The sequence below is a fragment of the Tenrec ecaudatus genome, chromosome 4, assembly GCF_050624435.1.
Source record: "Tenrec ecaudatus isolate mTenEca1 chromosome 4, mTenEca1.hap1, whole genome shotgun sequence".
NCBI lineage: Eukaryota > Metazoa > Chordata > Mammalia > Afrosoricida > Tenrecidae > Tenrec > Tenrec ecaudatus.
The window spans coordinates 41,770,879-41,793,154 of record NC_134533.1 but is presented as its reverse complement, the minus strand read 5'-3'; positions in this window follow the sequence as shown (position 1 = coordinate 41,793,154).

The window sequence follows — 22,276 nt, the reverse complement described above, 5'->3', positions numbered from 1 at the left end:
GAGCTTCTATGCCATCGATGTTTTCATATTAAAAATGCAGTTAAGGTACTGCCTGTCTCATGGTTAGCAGCACCTGACTTAATAAACACTCCCACTCACCCTTTAACGTTATATGAATTTATGCGCACTTTGAACCAACTCCTACTCAAAAGAATTTTTCATCACAATCACCCTCACTTTTGGCGCTTGCAGCTTTTAAATTGTAGCAAAGGTTTCAAGTCCTTCCGTGTCCTAAAAACAAACAAACAAATAAAAAAACCCACCACCATTGAGTCAATTACTATTTACAGCAACACATGACATAGGTCTTTAAAGTGTTAAAACTTTACAGACTCAACTGTATTAAAGGGAACAGTTGGGAACAGTTCTGGATCATTCCCCGGGGACTGCCTGCATTGTTGTAGTTGATATGGTGAGGAGGGATTGAGTATGTTCTATCCCTTTGCCATACAAGTTCAAGAGTAGACAGAGGAAAGAGTAAAATTTTACCCTGTGATCAAGCATTAGTTGTCAGTCTATAATTCAAGGGTATTAGAAATAATTTGCGTTATTTTTATGCCTCCATATATGCTTTTTTTCAGTTTCTGATAAGTCTCTGTCTTTTCTTAGTTGATATCCTATTCATCTTTTATATTTCAACTTAATTATTGTTCTCTTTGTGAGAGCCCTTCTTGACTGTATGAGCTTGTTAAAAATATTATTACATGGTCTTATATATTACACCATACATGGATATTGTAACTTTTCATGTTTTATCAAAGTGTTAGCCTGATGTCTAATCTTCCCATCACACCAGAACTATGTCTATAAAACTTGTCCTGGGTATTAAATAACAATTGATTGAATGTATTAATAAATGAAAAAGAATAAATGAGGAAGCCTATCTAGGTTTAAGAAGTTGAAGAACTTCTCATACCCAATTGAGGATATAATTATTTAAGGTTAAGAATATCCACTGGGTATGCCCATCTAATGAAGGAGAATGTATTTCTAGAGGGGAGGGGTTTGAATCATGGAGATGAATTTCCTCAATTCTCCTCTTCTTCCTGCGTGGGAAGTTACAGTAGGGAAGTAATGAGACTGTCCTCATTTTTCCCCTTGATTTTCTTCCAGTAACAAATAAATCAAAACTTGAAAAGTTTGTATGTTAGCAAATTATTAGTTGTCTCCAAAAAATTCTCTATAGCATACCAGGATTTATGCCCAGGACCTTCCAGTTTCCCTTATTTTCTGAATAAGATTTGCCAAGAGGGGTTTGATCAAGCCCACCTCTGGTGCTGCCAGCCTGACTGAATGTCCTGGTTCTCTAGGTGGTGCTGGAAATGTCAACTGGAAGAAGCACTGCCAAGTTCAAAAATGACTGCTTATGACTCTTCATGCAGCTCGAGACAGGTGTCTTCATCTGGCTGCTGGCAATTTCTATGCCATGAGAAGTTTATTTGAGAACCCAATAAAGTTTCTTTTGAAATGCAAATTTTAAATTTCCATTAAAGTTCAGATTAATGTTACTTAAGACCTTCCTCCTTTCTGCACATTGATTCACTTTCTTCATTTGGTTTCTAGGAAACCACACCACTGATTTTCCTCCAATCTCACTTGTCAATCCAGATTGGTTGCCTTTTGAATTTAGAATGTCCCAGAACTAATCTTTGGGTATTTTTTTCTGTTCCCATTTCACTTCCCAGAAAGGGTACTCATGGTCCTAGTTAAGAATACCATTTATGCTAGCGACAGCCAGTTCTATATCCTCAACTGTGCTGGAGACAGGTGTATCCATGGCCTACAGTAGGCTGTACACACACATTACAGTTTCCATATAAAAACTGAACTTCCATCATGTGTTTAGGCTTACATGATCTCAGTTGACTGAAACAATATTTTAGTTGATAGAATAAAAAAATATTTCTCTCTTTAACCCTTTACAACTAATCAGGACATCTTTTTTTACTATATCTTTACTCAATATATTTTAAAAATACCCATACAATTTAAAATATATTCATTGGTCTCAACATTTTCACTATTTCTACTCTGGTCTAAATCAATGTTGTCTCTCAAACAGATTATTGAAATAGCATTTTCAGTGGTCTACATATGTTAAAATATATAGATATATATTTGTTTACATTACCCAATGTCCAAATGAACCCCAAGTGATTTTTTTTAAATCAATATGTCAGACCATGTCACTCTTTTGAAACAGTGAACTAACTCTTTCTTACCCAGCAAGTTAAAGTCAAAGGCCTTTCTCAAAGAACTTATATGATCTGTCTGCATGGCCCCTCTGAATTCATATCTTTTTGTTGCTATGATGCTGGGAGCTTATGTCATTGGTATTTCACATACCAACAGTGTCACCCAAAGTGAACAGACTTTAGCAGAACTTTTAGATAAGGAATAGCCTATGAAGAAGAACTAGGCTGCCCATTTCTGAGGAATTAGCCACTGAGGAATCATGAATAACACTGGAAGCTTTCCCGATACTGGAAACCTTATGAATGGCAGGGGAACATTGTCAGAAATAATGCCAGAACAAGCGCCGCTTCGCTTGGAAGGCACTCAAAATGTGACTGAGGCAGAGCGCTCTTCGTAAAGGGGTGCTGATCACAATGCCACGGATGTAGTAAAGGACTCTGGCCTCCAGTTACCAGTGGAGCATGGCTTTCAAGAAACAGCTGCAAACATATTAATAACTGGAACTTCACATGTATGAAGAATGAACTACCAAAGTTGGAAGTAGTCAGGAATGAAATGAGACTACTAAAGGTCGATTACCATGCTGAAATGGACTGGAATCAGCCATTTCAAACCAGACAATCATATGATATCTTATACTGGGAACAACAAGCTCAAGGGGAATGAAGTCCCACTCATCATCAAGAAGTACATGTCCAGATCTACCTCAAAGTATAATACTTCTGGCAAAGTTTGAAATGTATATCTGTGTGAGGAAACAGCTCTTCAAATTCATGCATTAACCACAAAATTGAATGAGCAATGAATTGGAGTTTACAAATATCTTCAGTTGGAAATTGCTAACAATGCAATCATGATGCATTGAAAATGATTGGTCATTGGAATGTGAAAGTTAGAAACCGAGGAGGATCTGTAGTGGGAAAGTAGGGCTTTGGTGCTAGAAAGAAGCTGAAGGTCACACGACAGACCCCTGCTAGACCAACACATTCCTCCTCACAAGTACTTTTTATCCACCGCTCCAAAAGCGATACATGTGGACGCCTCTGGATGGAACAGACAGAAGACAAATGGACCACATATGTGGAAAGTTCAATGGGAAGTTCAACCTCAGCAGATAGAGCCAGGTCGGGGGATGGCTGGCATAAACTGAAAATTACTCATAGGTATATTCCGGTCGAAGCTACAGAAAACTAAAGCAAATCCACAAGAGTCAAACTGTGACTTTGAGTTTTTCCCACAGGAATATCCAGAATATTTCAAAAACAAATCTGACATATTGAATATTAACCATCGAAAGCTTGATGACATCAGAGCATCGCACATGAAGAGAATAAAAGGTCACTTCCAAGACTAGAAAAGAAAGAGAAGGTCAAAGTGAGGTCAGAAGAGATGCTGAAACTTGCTCGTATTCATAAAATAGATACGGGAAATGGAAGAAATGAGGAAGGCAAGGAGCTGAGCAGAAAATTTCAAAGGGCAGCTTGATAAGAACCAGTATTATAGATAGATATATGCCAAGTTTCATCTTGAATAGATCAAAGAACTAACACTCTGTACATATTATTAAAAATACAGAATATTTTCTAATTTATGATATGGAAGAGTTTGCTAATTAAGAGACAACATATGGAAAGTCTAAGGAACAAATGACCACTTTTACTCTCATAAAAATGCAAAATTTCCTTAAGCTGTTTAGTTAAGGATTTCCTCGCCCCACCATCGCATCTCTTGTCCAGACACTCCGGAAGCCCAGAAGCTCCTCTATTGTTGGAATTGACTTGCACCATTTTGCTTCTATTTCTTTCTGACTGAAAAATAGGATGGTGGCAAACAAAAGAACTCCACCATCTTGATTTATGTTGTCGCTGCTGATGAAGTGTCCTCATGTCAGCTCCAACCCAGCAACTCTTTGTTGAGCTGGATGACACAGTGCCCCGTCCTGCGTCAGTCTCACCATTGATGTGATGACTGAGCCATCGTTTCGACCATATGCCAACCCATATAATCAAGGATTTCCTTCTTCCTTTTCCCGAACCTCTTATTTACCATGCATAAAGTCATTTTGCAGGGATTGGTCTCTCCTGAAGGAGTCCTGGTGTCTCTGCAGGGTAAGATTCAGGGTGCTGACCACAAGGTAGGTGGTTCAAACCAAGCTGCCTCCATGAGAGAAAGATGAGACTATCTGGTCCCATAAATATTTACAGCCTCCGAAACCTTGTGGATGATTGAGGTGGAATCATTCAGCTAGTGTATGTTTGGGTCTCTTCTGATAGCGTGGACATGAGATGAAGGTTCACCATTTTCACCTTAAGGAGGATGCTGGAGGCACTTCTGCCAAAACATGTTTGTTTTTTTCTTCTGGAAGCCTATGGTATTCTCCTTACACTTCATTAGCACCATCATTTACATGCATCAAAGCCAGCAATGTTATGTCACCTGCATATAATATATTACAAATGAGTCCTAATCCAATTCTGCTGCTGTGTTCGTCATAGAGATCAGGTTCTCAGATTATGTGCTCAGCATACACATGCCATAAGTATGGCGAAGGTATGCAGTCCTGATCTACACATTAATTTAAACTAACCTCTTCAAACAAACAAGCAAGCCCGGCCAACCCCCCGCCAAATCTCAATGACAATGAAGTGATGTCAATTCGTAGCAATCCTATAGGACAAGCTGGAACTACTGCTGTGGGTTTCCAAGACAATAACTCATTCCTGGAGTAGAAAACCTCATCTTTCTCCCATGCAATAGCTTTGCTGATGGCTTTGAAACTGTTGACCTTGCAGTTCGCAGCCTAACACATAACCCACACTGCCACCAGGGCAGTATTCTCTTATTCTACCTGAATGACTGCCTCCTGATCTCTGAACAGGATCTATATGAGCCTAAGTGTGGGATACTCATTCTTTACAATGGTAACCATAGAATTTATGATCCATACAGGTGAATAAATTTGCATAAATAACACAAAATCAAATAAATAAATTTACAAAAAATCTAAATCAAATAAACATTTAAAAAAGGAAATACAAAAACATCAGCAAAACACAAAATAAACATCTTTCTGCTTTCAGTCAAGATTCGTGTGATGTCAGGAATGATATTCTGTATTTGAAGTTCTCTTTTCAATTGGATTGAACTGCTGACATCTGTTAGTTGATATGACGCTGCAAACATTTTTAATTACCTTACGTAAAATTTTTCACACATGTGCTATTAATAATATTTTTCAATAATTTCCACAATCTATTGGGTTACCTTTCTTTGGAATGGGCACAAATATCAAATATTGTTCACTTCCTGCTAATCAAGTAGTTGCCATCCAAATTTCGTAGAAGAGTGATATCTTCCAGTGCTGCACCAGTTTGTTGAAATATTTTAATTGATATTCCATAAGTTTCTGAGGCCTTTTTAAATTCCCAAATACTGCCTTCAATACTGCTTGGAATTTTTCCTTTAATACCATGATTAAGTAATGCTGCTTCTTCAAATAGTTGACTATCTACCAGTTCTTTGTGATATCATGGTTCTGTGGATTCCTTTAATCTTACTGTAATGCTTCCTGCATCATTCAACATTTTGTCCATAGAAACATTCAGTATTGAAAATTGAGGCTTGAAATGGTCATTCCTGGCATAGGAAACCATATTTTGTCTGATTCATAATGGTCAATACCAGTGCAACTCAGCTAACTAATGCCTAGGATATCAATATGCATTCTATTCTATTTTTGGTGGTACATAATTTCTTAGCTATGTTTTTAGTACAGTTTGGTTTCCAATTACTAACAGCACTCTTAGCTGTTTCCTCTCATTTTCAATCATGACAATCATAACCTTAAAGTCCTGAAAATTTTGCTCCATCCACATCATTAAGGACAAGTCTACTTTGAGGAGGTAGCTCTTAGCCAGTTGTGTTTTAAAGGACGTCCGATATGAGGGGCTCATCCCCAGGTACTGTGTCAGATTCTGTTCTACCACAAATCATAATGTTTTCAGTGGCTAAATGTTCAGAAACGGGCTCCTTTCCATCTCACTAGACTCATTTCACTCTAGAGGTGTCGCCATCTCACTAGACTCATTTCACTCTAGAGGTGTCGCTGAAACCAAGATTAGTACTTGACAAAGCAGGAGCCTAGCTTCGTGGCCACATCGCAAAACCAGCACTGTACCTCCAATTGACAGAAAGGAGTGGTTTTGACACATATTTAATTATATTTCCTTGAATTTAGTTACAACCAACATCTAACGAGTACCTGCTATCTCCGATTTATGGAAGCTGCAGAGATCAAGGGGAATCAGTAAATTAAAGTTAGCAATGTTCATTTTCTAGGATGCACAATCTGTTGGGTGAGGAGACCCTCTCATAAGTATCTCTTATTAAAGATAGATTGTTAAGTGCTACGATAAAGTACACACCACGTGCTATGGGACCATGGGGAGGAAGAGATTAATCACTACCATTACCACATTTTTAAAATCAATTTATCAGGATCCCAGCTTTGCAATTAGAGGAAACTTGGCAAGCACTTAGAACAAAAGTATCTGTATGTAATTTTCTTCCACTAATTCTCCTCTAGCCATGCCATTCAGTGAATGACACGCAATGCTTTTTGTTTTTACTCTTTTTTTTTCCACTCACCGTTCAAACTGTGCCTCAGAATGGGAGATTAAATTTGACTACAGTAGCAATGCCTTTAATGGATTTAATATTGACATTTTTAATCTCAAAAATAACACATAATAAAGATTGTTCCTTCTACTGGGATGACAATATTACTTGGGAGAGAATTAATTGCACATAATAAATTTGTATTCTTTTAAAACTCATCTTATTTGGGGCTTTTACAACAATCCATATATCAATCAATCATATCAATCACATTTGTTCAGGTGTTGCAATGATTATTTTCAAGGCGATTTCTTTCTACTTGATCCCTTGGTAACAGTTCCTCTGTTCTTGATAAAGTATAAATAATTGTTATTTTCATATCTTACACCATCCACAATTGCCCTTCACCCCCTTTCTATTGTTCGTCGCTGTCGGTGGTAAGGGGGTTTGTTATACATTGATAATTGTGATCAGTTCCTCCTCTCTCTCCCTTTTCCCTCCACATTCCCCATACCCTTATGATATCAATACTCTCATTACTGTTCCTAAGTGGCTTATCTGTCCTGGATTCCATATTTCAAGAGCTCTTATCTGTGCCAATGTTCATGTTCCAGCCTAGTCAGATTCATGAAAGGGATGGTGATGGTAGGGGCGCGAGCGTCATGTATTAAAGAACTAGAGGGATGCCGTGTTTCATTGGTGCTATACTGCACCCTGGCTGACTTAGGAATAAGTCATGTGACCTTTCTGTGAGGGGACGATCAATTGTCTGCAGAGGGGCCTTGGGTCTCCACCCCAACACTCCTTGTTCTCATCAGTATGATTGTTTGTTTTGGGTCTTCTGCTGTCTGATACCTGATCCTGTCGACACCTTGTGATCACACAGGCTGGTCTACTTCTTCCATGTGGTCTTTTTTGCTTCCCTGGGCTATGGCTGCTTGTTTACCTTCAAGCCTTTAAGACCCCAGACACTATGTCGTCTAATAGCTGGGCACCATCAGCTTTCTTCACCACATTTGCTATACACCCATTTTGTCTTCAGCGATTGTGTTGGCAGGTGAGCATCACAGAATTCCAGATTATTAGAATGAAGAGTTCTTGCATTGAGAGAGGGCCTGAATATAATCCCAATACATATAAATATATGTACACAGACCTATATCCCTATCTTATATATTAATATATATATACATGCCTATATATACCTCTATAAATGTCTTTTATCTCCTGTTTTTCATCTATTTACTTTTTCACCTGTCCCACTATCATATTAGATCTTCATTTAGCCCTTCATATTTCCTCTCAGCTACATTGCACTTGCTCAAACCCCACCAGGCATTCTATGTCTTCCTAACCATAGATTTTAGATTTCTTATTGTTCCTTTGTCCCTGAATTAGTTGGCTACCCGTTCCCTTTCCCCTGCCTCCTCTTCTCCAAGCTCCACCCCCATACCCCAGTCCTGTTTTCTCCTGAGGATTGTTTATCTTATACAGACAGACCTAGAGGGGGAAAAAAGAGAGAGGGAGAAGAAAGAGAAAGAAAAAGAAAAAAAGTCTATAAATAATTCCAGGCCTGTCTGCTGACCGTTATGAATGTTTTTTTGATTGGGTCTGATGAGGTGCCAAGCCTTGCCCCCATATCAGAAGTCCATTTTCAGATTCCTCAGGGACTTTGTTGCTTGGCTTCCCTTGCAGTTCTGCTGCATTCCCTCCATGTTTATCCCAGCGCAGGGTGCTTACACTGGGCACTATTGCAGGACGGAGTCTCCAATGCTGTCCCCTGCAGCACTGTGGGTCAGTGAGGGGACATCGCTCCTCCTCTCTGTGCATTGGCTGTGCTGAGCAGGAATGCTGTCCTCAGGCTTGATGGACCAGAATGTGGTTACCCCACCCCCTAGGATCTTCCTCTCTTAAACTCTAAAATTGTGAAAGATTTCTACTGGTCTTCTCTATAGGAAGAAATTGCTGCCTCATTTTTTCCAAATTTTCTGTTTGATATAAATTATGTAATTAATCAATATTTATTGATAAGTTATTAAGAGAGTAAATTAATTTTTTCATTACTAAATAACAAATGACATTTCTTCCATATACTTTTCCATTTAGTCTGTCAATTCATTTTTGCCATCCACCACTGTCATTCTCCAGATAAACAGATTATCTGATATTAATAATTTCCAAAAGTATAAGGCAAGAGCAGATTTAGGAGACAGAAATAGTGGATGGGAAGGCTTTTCTTAGAGTGGTCATAAAGGGTTATGTTAGAACAGAGGTATAAAACATTTCAAACCGCTAGAGCATTTTGAATGTTAAAGTATACTTTGGAAGTAGCAAGCATTTATTAGATGTGCCTCGTGAATGTTGGGGGAATGGCATTTCAAGCAGAGGGAATTACAAGTGCAAAACCCTAAGAAAGTATCGGGTATGCTCCAAGAACCCTTAGAAATAGAATGGCCCACCCTCCTAGGTTTCCCAGGTCTGAGAAGGTACCCAGGATACTCGTTTTTAAGTATTAAAACTAAGAATATTATAGAAAATTTGGAATGAGTAGGTCACCCTGCTTAGAAGGCCACTCTGACAAATGTGAGTGAAAGGGGGGGGTGGGGGGATGGAAGTGACGAGAGAAGGAGCCAGCAATCAAGTTATGTGTCACCATCACAACCTGACACGGAGATTGCGTTTTTGGTATGATTTGAACCTTTTCTTTGGATCAGAAGGACACTGTGATTTACTTATGACTCTCAATTGTGTGTGTCTTATTGAAATCACTAGACATGTCATTGATTGAGAAGAATTACTATTTACTCTGAAGAAAGACCAACAGGCAACAATTAGCTTGTTAGACAACACATTCCTGTATGGCAGAGTCAGACAAGGGTGCACCTAAATCTGCCGACCTTCAGAGTCATTTCTAAGGTTCTATGTTAAATTACTTTGTCAATGCCTTAAGGTTTTCTCAGTGTTCAAAATCTGGAGTAAATGGCCTTCTGATTCTGAGTGGGGAAACTTTTTTTTTCTGCCAAAGATCATTTGGCTATTTATAACATTACTAATGGGCCATACTGGTTAAACATTTGATTAGCTCACCCCTAATGTGTTGGCTGAAACTGCTTCACTAAAGGGCGGCATGGGATGGTAGCTGATATTGATGATTTCAGGGGCCTTATTTGGCCCAAGGCTCAGACCTTTCCCACCCGTATAAGGAGAACAACAAAACTGACTCAAAGGCTTTGTTGTTGTAGGTACCGGAATCCAGACTTACCCACAACCCATTAGTAACGTCTCAGCCATCCTGAGCTGAAATGTCAATGCAATCTATGATATCGTTTCAGCTGGAGCCTTTTATTTAGCAGAAATACTACATGTTTTTCTCACTACACTTTCTGTGAATTTTTTTTTAAATAATGGTTTTCCTAGAATGTCTAAAGCTCTAAAACTGTCCTTTCCTTTGCCCAAACTGAGAAATGCACTCTTTCAGGGCTAGACATATATACCTCTAAATGGTCTGATTGTCCAATGAGAACCAGGATCACATAATTTGAAAAGCCAACCTCTGTCTGGTCTCATGCTTCTCCATGCTGAGTTTCATTTTGTTGAAGTATCGATGATAAATTAGAGGGAACAAGATAAATTGGTTGAAGAAACAGAGAGTGGGCCAAGGATGTAAAGGTAGCAAGGTGAAACAATGATGAAATGAATGAGAAGGGATTCCACTTAACAGGAACATGGCAAAAGAAAGTGCTCTCTTTCTGAATATTTCCCCAAGAAGAGGACAAAGAGTTATCCAAAGATGGCAAAGGTCAACAGAGTGCGAATGGAAAGATGTGATCGCTACTGCGTGCTTCACATTTCCTTTACCCGTGTGCTCTCTATGAACCAATTGCTGTCTATAGCTGAAGAGAATACACAATTACTTCTTTTAGGCAATGGAATTGAAAGCAAAATTAGAAGAATTAAGATATTAATAATAAAAATGTTTTCAATTTGTTCATCAGAGATGACTTTAAATTGTCCCTTCTTTTATTATTTGTTTTCCATTGCCAGTAGGTAGTGACATCACACTAATCTGGTAGCCAAAATTGAACAACTTGCAGGACCTGGATCACCATGTGGGGAAGAGAGAGTGTGACTGAATGTGAGCATAGGCATACATGGACTGTCCTGTAAATGCTAGCAATCTGTTGAACACTAAAGATGAAATAAATCTTAGCAGTTTCACGGATGCTTTATACACAAGCAGCTGTTGTTTCTTGGTCGCCTGATTAAATGTGCTGCAAAATTTCTCCCAAGAAAATCTCACCAAAGTTGATTCCAGAAAATCCTTCATAACATTTCTTTTAGCAGTTTCAGTTTCGAAGCAATTCAGAGACAAGATCAATCCAGTGAATATTTCTTCCAGGAGCTTCCTCTTCCTCCTCTAGTAGTGATGCAGTGAAAGCACACACTAAATGTTGTGTAGGTAAATCTGCTGCAGAAGACACCACTTTAAATTTAGGGAGAGCAATGTTGTGACTTTGGGGACGAAGGTGGGCCTGACCCAAGCGATGACACTTTCAATTTCTTTCTATGCATGTGAAGACTGGGTGTCAACAACAACAAAATCTGAAGAAAAAAATGGATGCAGTTGAACTCTTGTGCTGAAGAAGACTATTACAAGTACTATGGACTTCCAAGAGAACAAAGAGATCTGTCTTGGAAGAAGTCCAGCCAGAATGCTCCTTAGGGGCAAGGATGGGTAGACTTCATCTCACCTACTTTGGACATCCTATCAGCAGAAGCCAGTCCCTGGAGAAGGAAAAGTGGAGGGGCAGAGAAAAAGGGTAAGGCCTTTGATAAGATGGATGGACACAAGGGCTGCAACAATGGGCTCAACCATAAGAACAATGGTGGGGATGGCAGGTCTGAGGGTTGACTCGTTCTGTGGTGCATCGGGGTGCTGTGAGTCAGAACTGATTTGATGGCACCTAGTAACAAGGGGTGGGTATTGAAACTGTCATTAACCAGCGTTCATGAAACCTTTCCAAAACAAAGTGGTTACATACGACCCTTTCTGAGAGATATTCTATGGCCTGAAATGTATTTTTGGCAAAATATCATCCTCTCTATACCTATTATCTCTACATTTATATGATGAGAAAACTACAAGCAAAAATTTGGTGCCACACCAGGGGGAAATGCTAAGGGCCTACAAGAGAGCAAAAGGAGGAACAAAGCAATAAAGTCCCTGGAATACCAAAAAATAGACTTTGGAGCCAGGGTGTGGCACCCCATCAGACTTCACTGGAAAACATTCCAAAAGGTCAACAAACAGACCTAGAACCATTAATAGGCTTTTCTATTTTTGCCATTGGTTTTTTTTTTGTTTTGTTTTTCTCTTTTTTTAATTTATTTTAACAATTTATTGGGGCTGATACAATTCTTTTCACAGTTCATACATATACATACATCAATTGTATAAAGCACATCTGTACAGTCTTTGCCCTAATCATTTTTTTCTCTTTTCTTCTTTTACATTTTATTAGGGACTCCAACAACTCTTACCACAATCCATACATATACATACATCAATTGTATAAAGCACATCCATACATTCCCTGCCCCAATCATTCTCAAGGCATTTGCTCTCCACTTAAGCCCCTTGCATCAGGTCCTCTTTTTTTTCCCCCCTCCCTCCCCATTCCCCCCTCCCTCATATGCCCTTGGTAATTTATACATCGTTATTTTGTCATATCTTGCCCTATCCGGAGTCTCCCTTCCCCCCTTCTCTGCTGTCCCTCTCCCAGGGAAGAGGTCACATGTGGATCCTTGTAATCAGTTCCCCCTTTCCAACCCACTCACCCTCCACTTTCCCAGCATCGTCCCGCCATTAGGTTTTTTGTAGTTGTTTTTGTTTTCTTTTGTTGTTTGGTTTTGCTCTGTCTTGGTTTTGTGCTTATTATTGTCTCTGCATGTCTATCCAGATAAGATTGGTGGGATAAACAATCAGGAGGAAAAAACAATGGGACCCGTGGTTCCTGGGGGACACAGGAGAGGAGGAAGGTAGAGGAAAGGAAGTGGGTGTTAACAAACCCAGGACAAGGAAAAGTGATCTAAAGTAATCAACAAGTGATCTAAAATCGATGGTGAGGAGGGTGTGGAATGCTTAGTAGGGCTTGATCAAGGACAGTGTAACTGAGAGGAGTTACTGAAACACAAATGAAGGCCGAACATGATAGTGGGATAAGAGGAATGTAAAAGGAATTAGAGCAAAGATCTAGGCATCAAATGGGCATTTATAGAAGTCTAAATACAGGCATGTACATATGCAAAAATATTTATATATAACAATCGATCTATGTAAATATATTTATGTGTTAAGTATTAAGGTAGCAGATGGACATTGGGCCTCTACTCAAGTACTCCCTCAACACAAGAACACTTTGTTCTAATAATCTGGCATTCCCTGATGTTCACCTACCCAACAAAATGGGTGTATAAGCAAATGTGGTGAAGAAAGCTAATGGTTCTCGCCTATCAAAAGATATAGCATCTGGGGTCTTAAAGGCTTCAAGACAAACAAGCGGCCATCTAGCTGAGAGGCAACAAAGTCCACACGGAAGAAGCACACCAGCCTGTGTGGTTATGAGGTGTCGAAGGGATCAAGTATCAGGCATCAAAGACCCCAAATAAAAAATCATATCAATGTGAATGAGGGGTAGTACAGGGTGGAGACCCAAAGCCCATCTGTAAACACTTGGACATCCCCTTACAGAAGGGTCACAAGGAAGAGATGAGCCAGTCAAGGTGCAGTATAGCAGTGATGAAATATACAAATTTCCTCTAGTTCTTTAATGCTTCCTTCCCCCACTATCATGACCTTAATTCTACCTTACAAATCTGGCTAGACTAGAGCTTGTACACAGATACAGATAAGATCTGGAAGCACAGGAAATCCAGGGCAGATAAACCCCTCAGGACCAATAATGGGGGCAGCAATACCAGGAGGGTAGGAGGAAGGTGGGAGGAGAAAGAGAGAACCAATCACAATGATCAACATATAATCCTCTCCCAGGAGGATGGACAACAGAAAGGTGGGTGAAGGGGGACATCGGTCAGTATAAGACATGAAACAATAATAATAATTTATAAATTATCAAGGATTCATGAGGGAGGGAAAAATGAGGAGCCGATACCAAGGGCTCAAGTAGAAAGAACATATTTTGGAAATGATGATGGCAACAAATGTACAAATGTGCTTGACACAATGGATGTATGTATGGTTGTGATAAGAGCTGTATGAGCTTCCAATAAAATGATTATTTTTAAATAAGGAAAGTTGGTGCCACATATTTAGGAGCAAAGTAAAAAAAAATATTGCTCACCAAGCTTAATCTAATAAGATTAACCCATCTGAAAGCAAATAAAAAAATCACCCAAATTTTGCAATGCTCTTAAGTGCAATAGGAAAGGTCCACCTAAAGCCTATGCAAGATATATGGGACTTTCCTGCCTTACCTACATTGGTAATATTACTCTCAGGTGATGTGACTCAGAGGAAGACTTACTCATCCTTTGTAGATCGTTAATTATAAATCTCTTGCCGAAACTCTGTGGTCCCCAGTAGTAGTTGCCCTTTCATCCTGTGATTGAACTTCCATTTATTACATTTTACTTGTAATAAATGAAGCAGTCCTTTCTTAAGCAGCGTCTCTTTAGTAGCTCCCACGGTGATCAGCACTCAGCATTAAAAAATAAATAATTTTTGAATGAATGAAGCACTATATGTAAAATATATTATAATCGTGTGCAGAGTACATCTACATGATGATGTCATATAATAATGATAGAAGGTTTGTTTTTAAACATTTTCACTATAATGTCTCTCCTCCCACAATAATTTTACATAAGCTATTTATTCACTGCTGAAGAAACCCTAGCGGCGCTCTCGGGCTGTTCTTGGAGACCTAACTGTAGTATCAACGAGGCTACCTGCTTATGTAATGCTTTGCCACCTTGGAACACTGCCATGGGGTCCTTGTGAGTTGGAATCAACTGGATAATAGTGGGTGGGTTTTTGTTTGGGTAGTCACTAAGCCTGGAAGGATTTATCATGTCTTCCTCAGTGAGCCTCGTCCTCACTTCAACAGCAGAAGATCCATCTCTTCCTCCAGGAAGCCTTCTCACAAACCTTGACAAATCTAACCTTTCCGAAGGGACATGCTCTTCCACCCACAGCTATCTTTCACACAGTAAGTTTAGCTTAATCATTTTACATATCATTGCATAAAAATAGGTTTAAAGTATGTTTCGCCTTCTATATACTATGTCCTATGATTGCAGAGACCCAGAATAGTTTTGTCAATATCTGTATTTCCAGGATCTAGCAAAGTAACCATCATGCAGAAGGAAACAATATTGATTTTCTGAGTTAATGGATAAGTGACTAATCTTTGCAAATAAAATAAGAGATTTCAAGACCAAGAAGTCTCCAACAAACATCCAATATTATCCAATAATGGCTATTTGAATAGAAATGGAAAGGCAAATTCACTTGGCTTTAACAAAACAGTGAAAATGTTGCATTAAGAATATATGTCTTTTGTTCTTATCACTTGTTCTAGTTTTCCAGGGACCTTTTAATGTGGTCTTCCTGTTTAATATACCCAGATGGAGAAAAATGTATGACAAGCAGATGCCCAAACTGAGTCATCTGCCAGAAACATCTTCTGCTATATATTAATCAATTGATTACTAAATCAGGTCTCTGCATGTAGTTGCTGTGATTTGAAAATGAAGAGGTATGCTCATTCTCTGACATGTTCATCCATCCCCAAATGCACTCATTCCAGACTGGATTCTTGATTGTTTACTAGATGCCAGGCACTGTGCCCAGTATCACTTTGGTATTCCTAATTGTTCCTAAAAGGTTAAAATCAGTCTGGACTAATGAAGAATTAAGAAAGCAGTATGTCTTCTCACAGTACCATTTCTTCAGGAACTAAAGAGCTAAGATAACTATGGAGACTGCGCCTGCGTCGTGGACTATTGAACTGGGACACTGGATGGCACACTTGAGCCCATGTAAATAAACCAAACCTGATGCCACTGAATCTGACTCACACGGACCCTGTAGGATAGAGTAGAACAGTCCTGTGTAGTTTCCAAGGCTGTATTGCAAAAGAAGCCCAAGTGTCACGGTGGTTAAGGATTTAGCTACTAACCAAGAAGTTAAATGTTCAAACCTATCAGCTACTCCATGGGAGAAAGACGAGGCAGCCTATTCACATAAATTGTGTAGACTTGGATGCCAAATGAAGCTCCTGTAGTCTGGAAAGCAAAGAAGCTCCGAACTTGTGTGGGTGCTGGGCCTCCCATGAGAGGAGTATGGAATAAATATTGAATTTCCTGACTTATAAGATTTATAAATTGCTCTTAGATCAAACCTGTGGATCAGTCTTCACAGAGACTGATGGCCTCTTGAACCTTCTCACAAGAGCTGTGGTAGTTTATTGCCAAAACCGAGGACCTGAGCCGCCAAAGCCCAAACTGTGCTTTAACCTGAAGAAACTTCTTCCATGGTGTGTACATGATCCCCCATGGTCCATCTTTACTAGTTTGTATCTTTCATTTTATTTACTCAGTTGCAAACTTCAGTGATCTCGGCCATAAGTGAAAATCATCATCAAGTGTAAGAAACAAAGATTCATGTCCAAGTGCCATCACATCCAGTATCCGTAGCCATAACAAATGATCTTTAATTTCATATATAATTTCTTATTTGGCAGAATAAGTTTACAGTAGAAAACGAGAGGTCTAAAAATTTTAAGAAAGAAATTCCAGCACCCGGACTGCATACATTGAGCTCCTATTGAATGGCTGTGTGTTCTTGGCCCAGCCTCAGGTTTTATGTGTATCTTAGGTTCTCACTGCCAAATTCAAAGTACAATTAGACATGCATTACAACGTTACTGTGAGGATATAGCAGAACACTGACAGGGAGCTGCCAGCATTCCAGGCCAATTTTGGAAGACATATAACGAGGGATATAATTGCCTTCAGATAGAGCTTGACTAAAAGTTAAAAATACCAGGAAAATGTTTATTTTTGTTTTCTTGACTGCAAAACCCTTCTACTCTGTCGATAATTACAAAGTATGGATAGCCTTTAAAAAATGAGACTTCCAGAATACATCATTGTGCACACGTGGAGCCTCTCCAGGTATCAAGAAGCAGTTGCTCAGACAGAACAAGGGCATACCGCATGGAAAGTGTGCCTCAGGGTGGTACCCTCTCCCCATACTCATTCCATCTGTACTTAGCAAGTCATCCACCTTGGAGTCCTTGAAGAAGACTGCAACATTGGGATTGCAGGCAGACTTGCTAACAACGGGCGATAGACAGATGACATCACTTGCTTGCTGAAAGTGAAGAGGTCTTGAAGCACACACTGAAGAAGATCAAAGATGCAGCCTTTAGTCTGGGTTAAAACTCAAGGTGAAAAAAATCAAAATGCCCACAAGTGGGCCAATAGGTAACAGCGTGATAAATGGAGAAAATAGTTAAGTTGTAAGGATTTTGTCTTGTTTGTGTCCACAATCAATGCCCATGGAATCAGTTGTGGAGATAGCCAAATATGAGTTGCATTTGGGTCAATCTGAGGCACAAAACTGTTTAACGTGCTGAAAAGCAACAAGGTTACTTTGAGAACTAAGCCGGACCCATGCCATTGTCTTTTCCATTGCCTCTAGGCATGGGAGCTTTAGACATTGAATAAGGAAACCTAAAGAGCAATCAATGCAGTTGAATTTTGGAGAAGTACCATGGACTCCCAAAAGAAGAAGCAAATCTGCTCTAGGAGCATGGCCAGTGGGACTCTTCTTCTCAGCTACTTTGGGCATGTTCTCAGGAGAGACCAATTCCTGGGAAAGGATGTCATGCTTGGTAAAGCGGGGGGCGTGGAAAGAAGACGGATTTACGGAGTGCCTGCATGAATGGGTTCATGCACAAGAACAGCTGTAAGGATGGGATAGGACCAGGGGATATTTCCGTTGTACACAGGTTGCTGTGGGTTGGAGCAGACTGAGAGGCACATGACAATAATATGAGGATGTGTGCCAGCTACTAGATGTAATTATAATTCGATTCAGATGTCAACATCATGGAACTCCTGTAAGCTTTTCTACTTCATAGAATTCATAAGTAATTTACCTAAAGAAATAAAATAGTAACAAAGGACTCATCAATTGTACGTATTGATGAGATAAACAATTAAGCAAAAAAAACCCCAGTAATATTGAATTGTTATTTTCTTTCTCTTATACTGGAGACACAGTGGGATTACAGTAATATGAGACAACATAATTTGAAGAGTAAAATTAGTTTAAAAAGAACAAGAAGACCAAGGCATATATAAGATCACCAGAGTGACCCAGAACAGATCATTTTGAATGCCTCAATTTATTTAATATCTATTCAAATATTAATTAGCAAAGGATATAATACAAATGGATGCATAACTTCCTATCTCTGGGGAGCTCTATTTTCTCTTTTGAAAAACTGAGAGGGTCAGATGAGATGATTACTCTGTAGTTCTAATGATTGATCCAAGCTAAGAAAATTCAAACTAATAACCATCAGGCATCCAATTCCATTGGCCAAGAAATTTTATATAATTTTTACGTAGTTTCAAAAACAGATATGTAACTAAACTTCCCCTTTGATTAATCATCCCAGAGATGATATTTTAGATTTGTCTGTCATGCCTTATCAGCTTATTTTAAGTTTCATGAAGTATTTTCTTTTGCCTACATGGAAACTGAATATTGAGCCTCTCCAGAAGCTGAAGTAATGTGTGTCTCCCACACAGTCCAATTCTGAAATGGTTTCCTGACATTTTCATTGGTTCAATAAATTATCCTGTAACATATATACTGGCCTCCACCCGCCTCCTTCCTCAGGAGAAATAAATAAATAAATAGATAGATAATAGCTACAAAATAACATGGTCCTAGCTGTGGAGACTTTCCCAGATGCCATCCACCCACACTCACCCAACTCACCTGGCAGCTGTTTATAGAGATCATTTCAATTAAAGCAGAAATCATATTTTAATCAGGATGCTGCTGGGCTTTGTCTGTGCTATCTTGTGGCAAAGTTTCCTCAAGTTCCACAGATGCACTGTGGATGATTCAAACTCCTTTGTCATTTATTATATTCGTACCACAGGTTCGTGTGAGGGGGCTGGTTTAGAAAATAATTCATTGCCTTTCCGCAGCTGGGGAGAAGGCCTCCTGCTACAGCGCTGGGGACTGGAAGACTCGGTAGGAATGTTCTTAGCCAACCAACCTGTAGGAGATGATGCAAAGACAAGGCAGCTGCTGGCTGCTCCAAAGCTGACAAAGCATGAAGCTCAGTGCAACCCTGTGCTGTTACCTACCCCGCACGGTTCACAAAGATGCACTCGAGTTGGAAAGCGAATGGCCATAGAGAGAGTATCTTTGAAAAAGCAATCCTTTAGAGAAATAGGAAGTTCTAAGATCACAGACAGGAAGATGGATTTTGAAAAGTTGAATTGTGTCCTGTGCACATTACATAGTTAATGTTCTGTTTTTGTTTTAATAAACCCAAGCATGGCATCTGAAAAATAGCAGGGGGAAGAATAAAACTCACTTTATAGGATTGTTATAAAAATTAAACAAGATCATTGTAAAAAGGTGCTTAATCGTATGCTTAGTGTATAGTGTGTGTCCCATGAATATTCCTTATCATCTAAGTCTTAGATGTGGTTCCTAGTCAACAAATCAATTTCACGTGTTAGAAAATCTGTCCCAGATTCTCGGCCGTGTCTTTAAAACATATGTTACTGATCACACAAAGATTGTGTCTTGGGTATCAAACATAGGCACACGCTCCTTCACTCTTGTCAGGAGCGTGTCAAGAACAACATATTTCGTCTGAGAGTAGTTTGTGGTATGATTTTAATGCGTTTCAGATGCATGCGAAGGAGAATGGAAATGTATGGAATTGCGCCCATGTTCAATGGGTATGAAGAGGGCCTTCCCCTTTACAGAGACTGGTGGTTCGCTGCTGTCACCAGCATTGGTGGTACAGAGAGTGTCGCCCCATCCCCCACCTCACACTGGTCCACATATAATCATTGGTCTTTCTTATAAATTTAATCATAGACTAATATGTAATGAACACAATTGTAAATTATTTAAGTGCAGTATGCTGATAGCGTAACAAATCTGATGACTAACAAAATTGTTTTGTGGAAACTTTCTACCCTGAATCAGAGCATTAGTAGTAATTTAGCGGAACCCTGCTTTTCTTCTTCTTTTTTTTAACTACTATCATCGGTTTAAAAAATGATAGCATCATTATAGGTTCACAAATACGCATTACTACAATATTATAGATAACCACCCCAAATTTTACAAACTCGGAGATTATAAGTACACTGGTGGAAACTAAAACCACGCTGTGTGCTTGTAGCATGAGGAGGTGAAACCACATGACTCAAAGAATCATTGTAATAGGAAAAGAATGACAGCTCTCTCCCGAGTGCATTTGGATGTTTCAATAATGAATTAGTGTAGAATTTTAGCCTTGTCACTATACTGATTCAGGGATGCTAGTCACATAAAGTGTTTCCAGTTTTACCACTAATTATAGGACTATTCTTATTTTTTAATTAGAAATTTTTGCTTAAACACCTCACAAAAACTTAAAAGACAGCAATTTTGTTGCCAGCCCTTCTGACAATGTAACCCAGTGCCTTGCACAATCCCTGTATCTTCCTCTAATAATCACAACTGTGAAGGTACACTGGGAAGGTAAAAAATGATTCTGCAGAAGATCCCCTTCAACAGTTTTAAAGATTACATCACACTCGGTCTGGGATACTGGGCCTTAGAAGTTACTGGGTGGACTTCCATTTATTAGAGGCCCTCTTGACCTGTCACTTGTCAGGTAAGAAAATGCACCCAACTTTCTTATGATATTTTGCCTCTATTTGGCAAGAGCATAACATCAGCTCAAACAACACTCTTCAAATGGTAGCCAACCAACCAAGGAGATGTCTTTTCCAATGCATGCCTAGAAATAATTCTGATCAAAATGCTTAGAAGGAAACTCCCAACAAATTTTAAATCTTCAAAGACGGAAGCAGCAAGCAATTGATAACCTATCAGAAAGATCAGAATGTTTTTTCATAGTTTCATGGGTAAGACCCAAACCCATCAGTCTCTGTAGTACTTTGATGGCATTCATGTTGCTATTATGCTAAAATTCATGCTGCTTATTTCTTTTTAAATAATCCTTTTACTGGGGGCTCGTACAACTCTTATCACAATACTAATAATTTAAATCACAGCAAGATCACTTATGGTGGACCAGTTTTAGTAGACCTCCCAAACTGACAAACTTGGATGTGAACTTGTCATTTATTTCTGAAAATTAGTCCATGAAAGCCCTGTGGGTCACTAAAGAATATTGGCCAATACAAAGCTAGAAGACGTGCCTCCTAGGTTTGAAACCACTCAAAATAGACAGTGGCTGCAACAACAGAAGCTGGTATAAGACGTGGCCATGGTTTATTCACCGTGTCAGAGCCAAGTTTACAGCAATGAACAACATATGTAAGAACACAACCAGCATACCTTGTGCATGTGAGATAGTGAGTCTTATGATTGCTAAAGAGTCAATGGATTTGAAAATCTTTGAAGATATCAAAACTTTTGTGGCCTAGCTCCAGAAAGATAACTGATCCTATTCTGCAAGTCTGAGTTTTCACATGGACAGAAATAGAACAAAGATACAGGATCATAGTTCAGCCTTAAACATTGTTTTGCCTAGAGGCAAAATTATTGGATTCCTTCTACATTTAAGACCTTGAACTGGGTATTTAATAATGTTCACTTATCTAATGTCTCCCTGACATTAATATACTTCGTTTAAGGATGAAAGAAAGATATCTCCTAGAAGATAATTAATTTGCTTAAGATTACAGAGCTAAAATTATGGATCATATAACTGAAATAACTATAAAGCTGGATTTTAAAATCCATGAATTCAAAGCCATACTCCTCTCTCCAATCTTAAAAGAAGGGTCCCCTGAGCAATGGGGCCTCGGGGATGAAACCCCCAGAGATGCAGAGATCCTCTCAGAGCAGGTAGTTCTTTTAACATTGAAAAAATGGCACACAAAAAATGTGCTACACCTCTTTTCAAGCATAACTATCATTTGCCCTGTATAGGCTCTATTCTTTAGGCCCTACTCTATAAAGATAAAGATGCCCTGCTAGCCCTGTGGGCTAAGCTGGTAACCCAAAGGTCAGCAGTTCAAACCCATCAGTCACTCTACAGCACAAAATGTGAGACTGCCTACTCCCACAAAGGATGGCAATCTGTCAGTGAAAGGACACGATGGGAAAGGGTTTGGTAATCAGGAGAAAGAAGTCCTAGGTCAGTAGTTCTCAACCTGT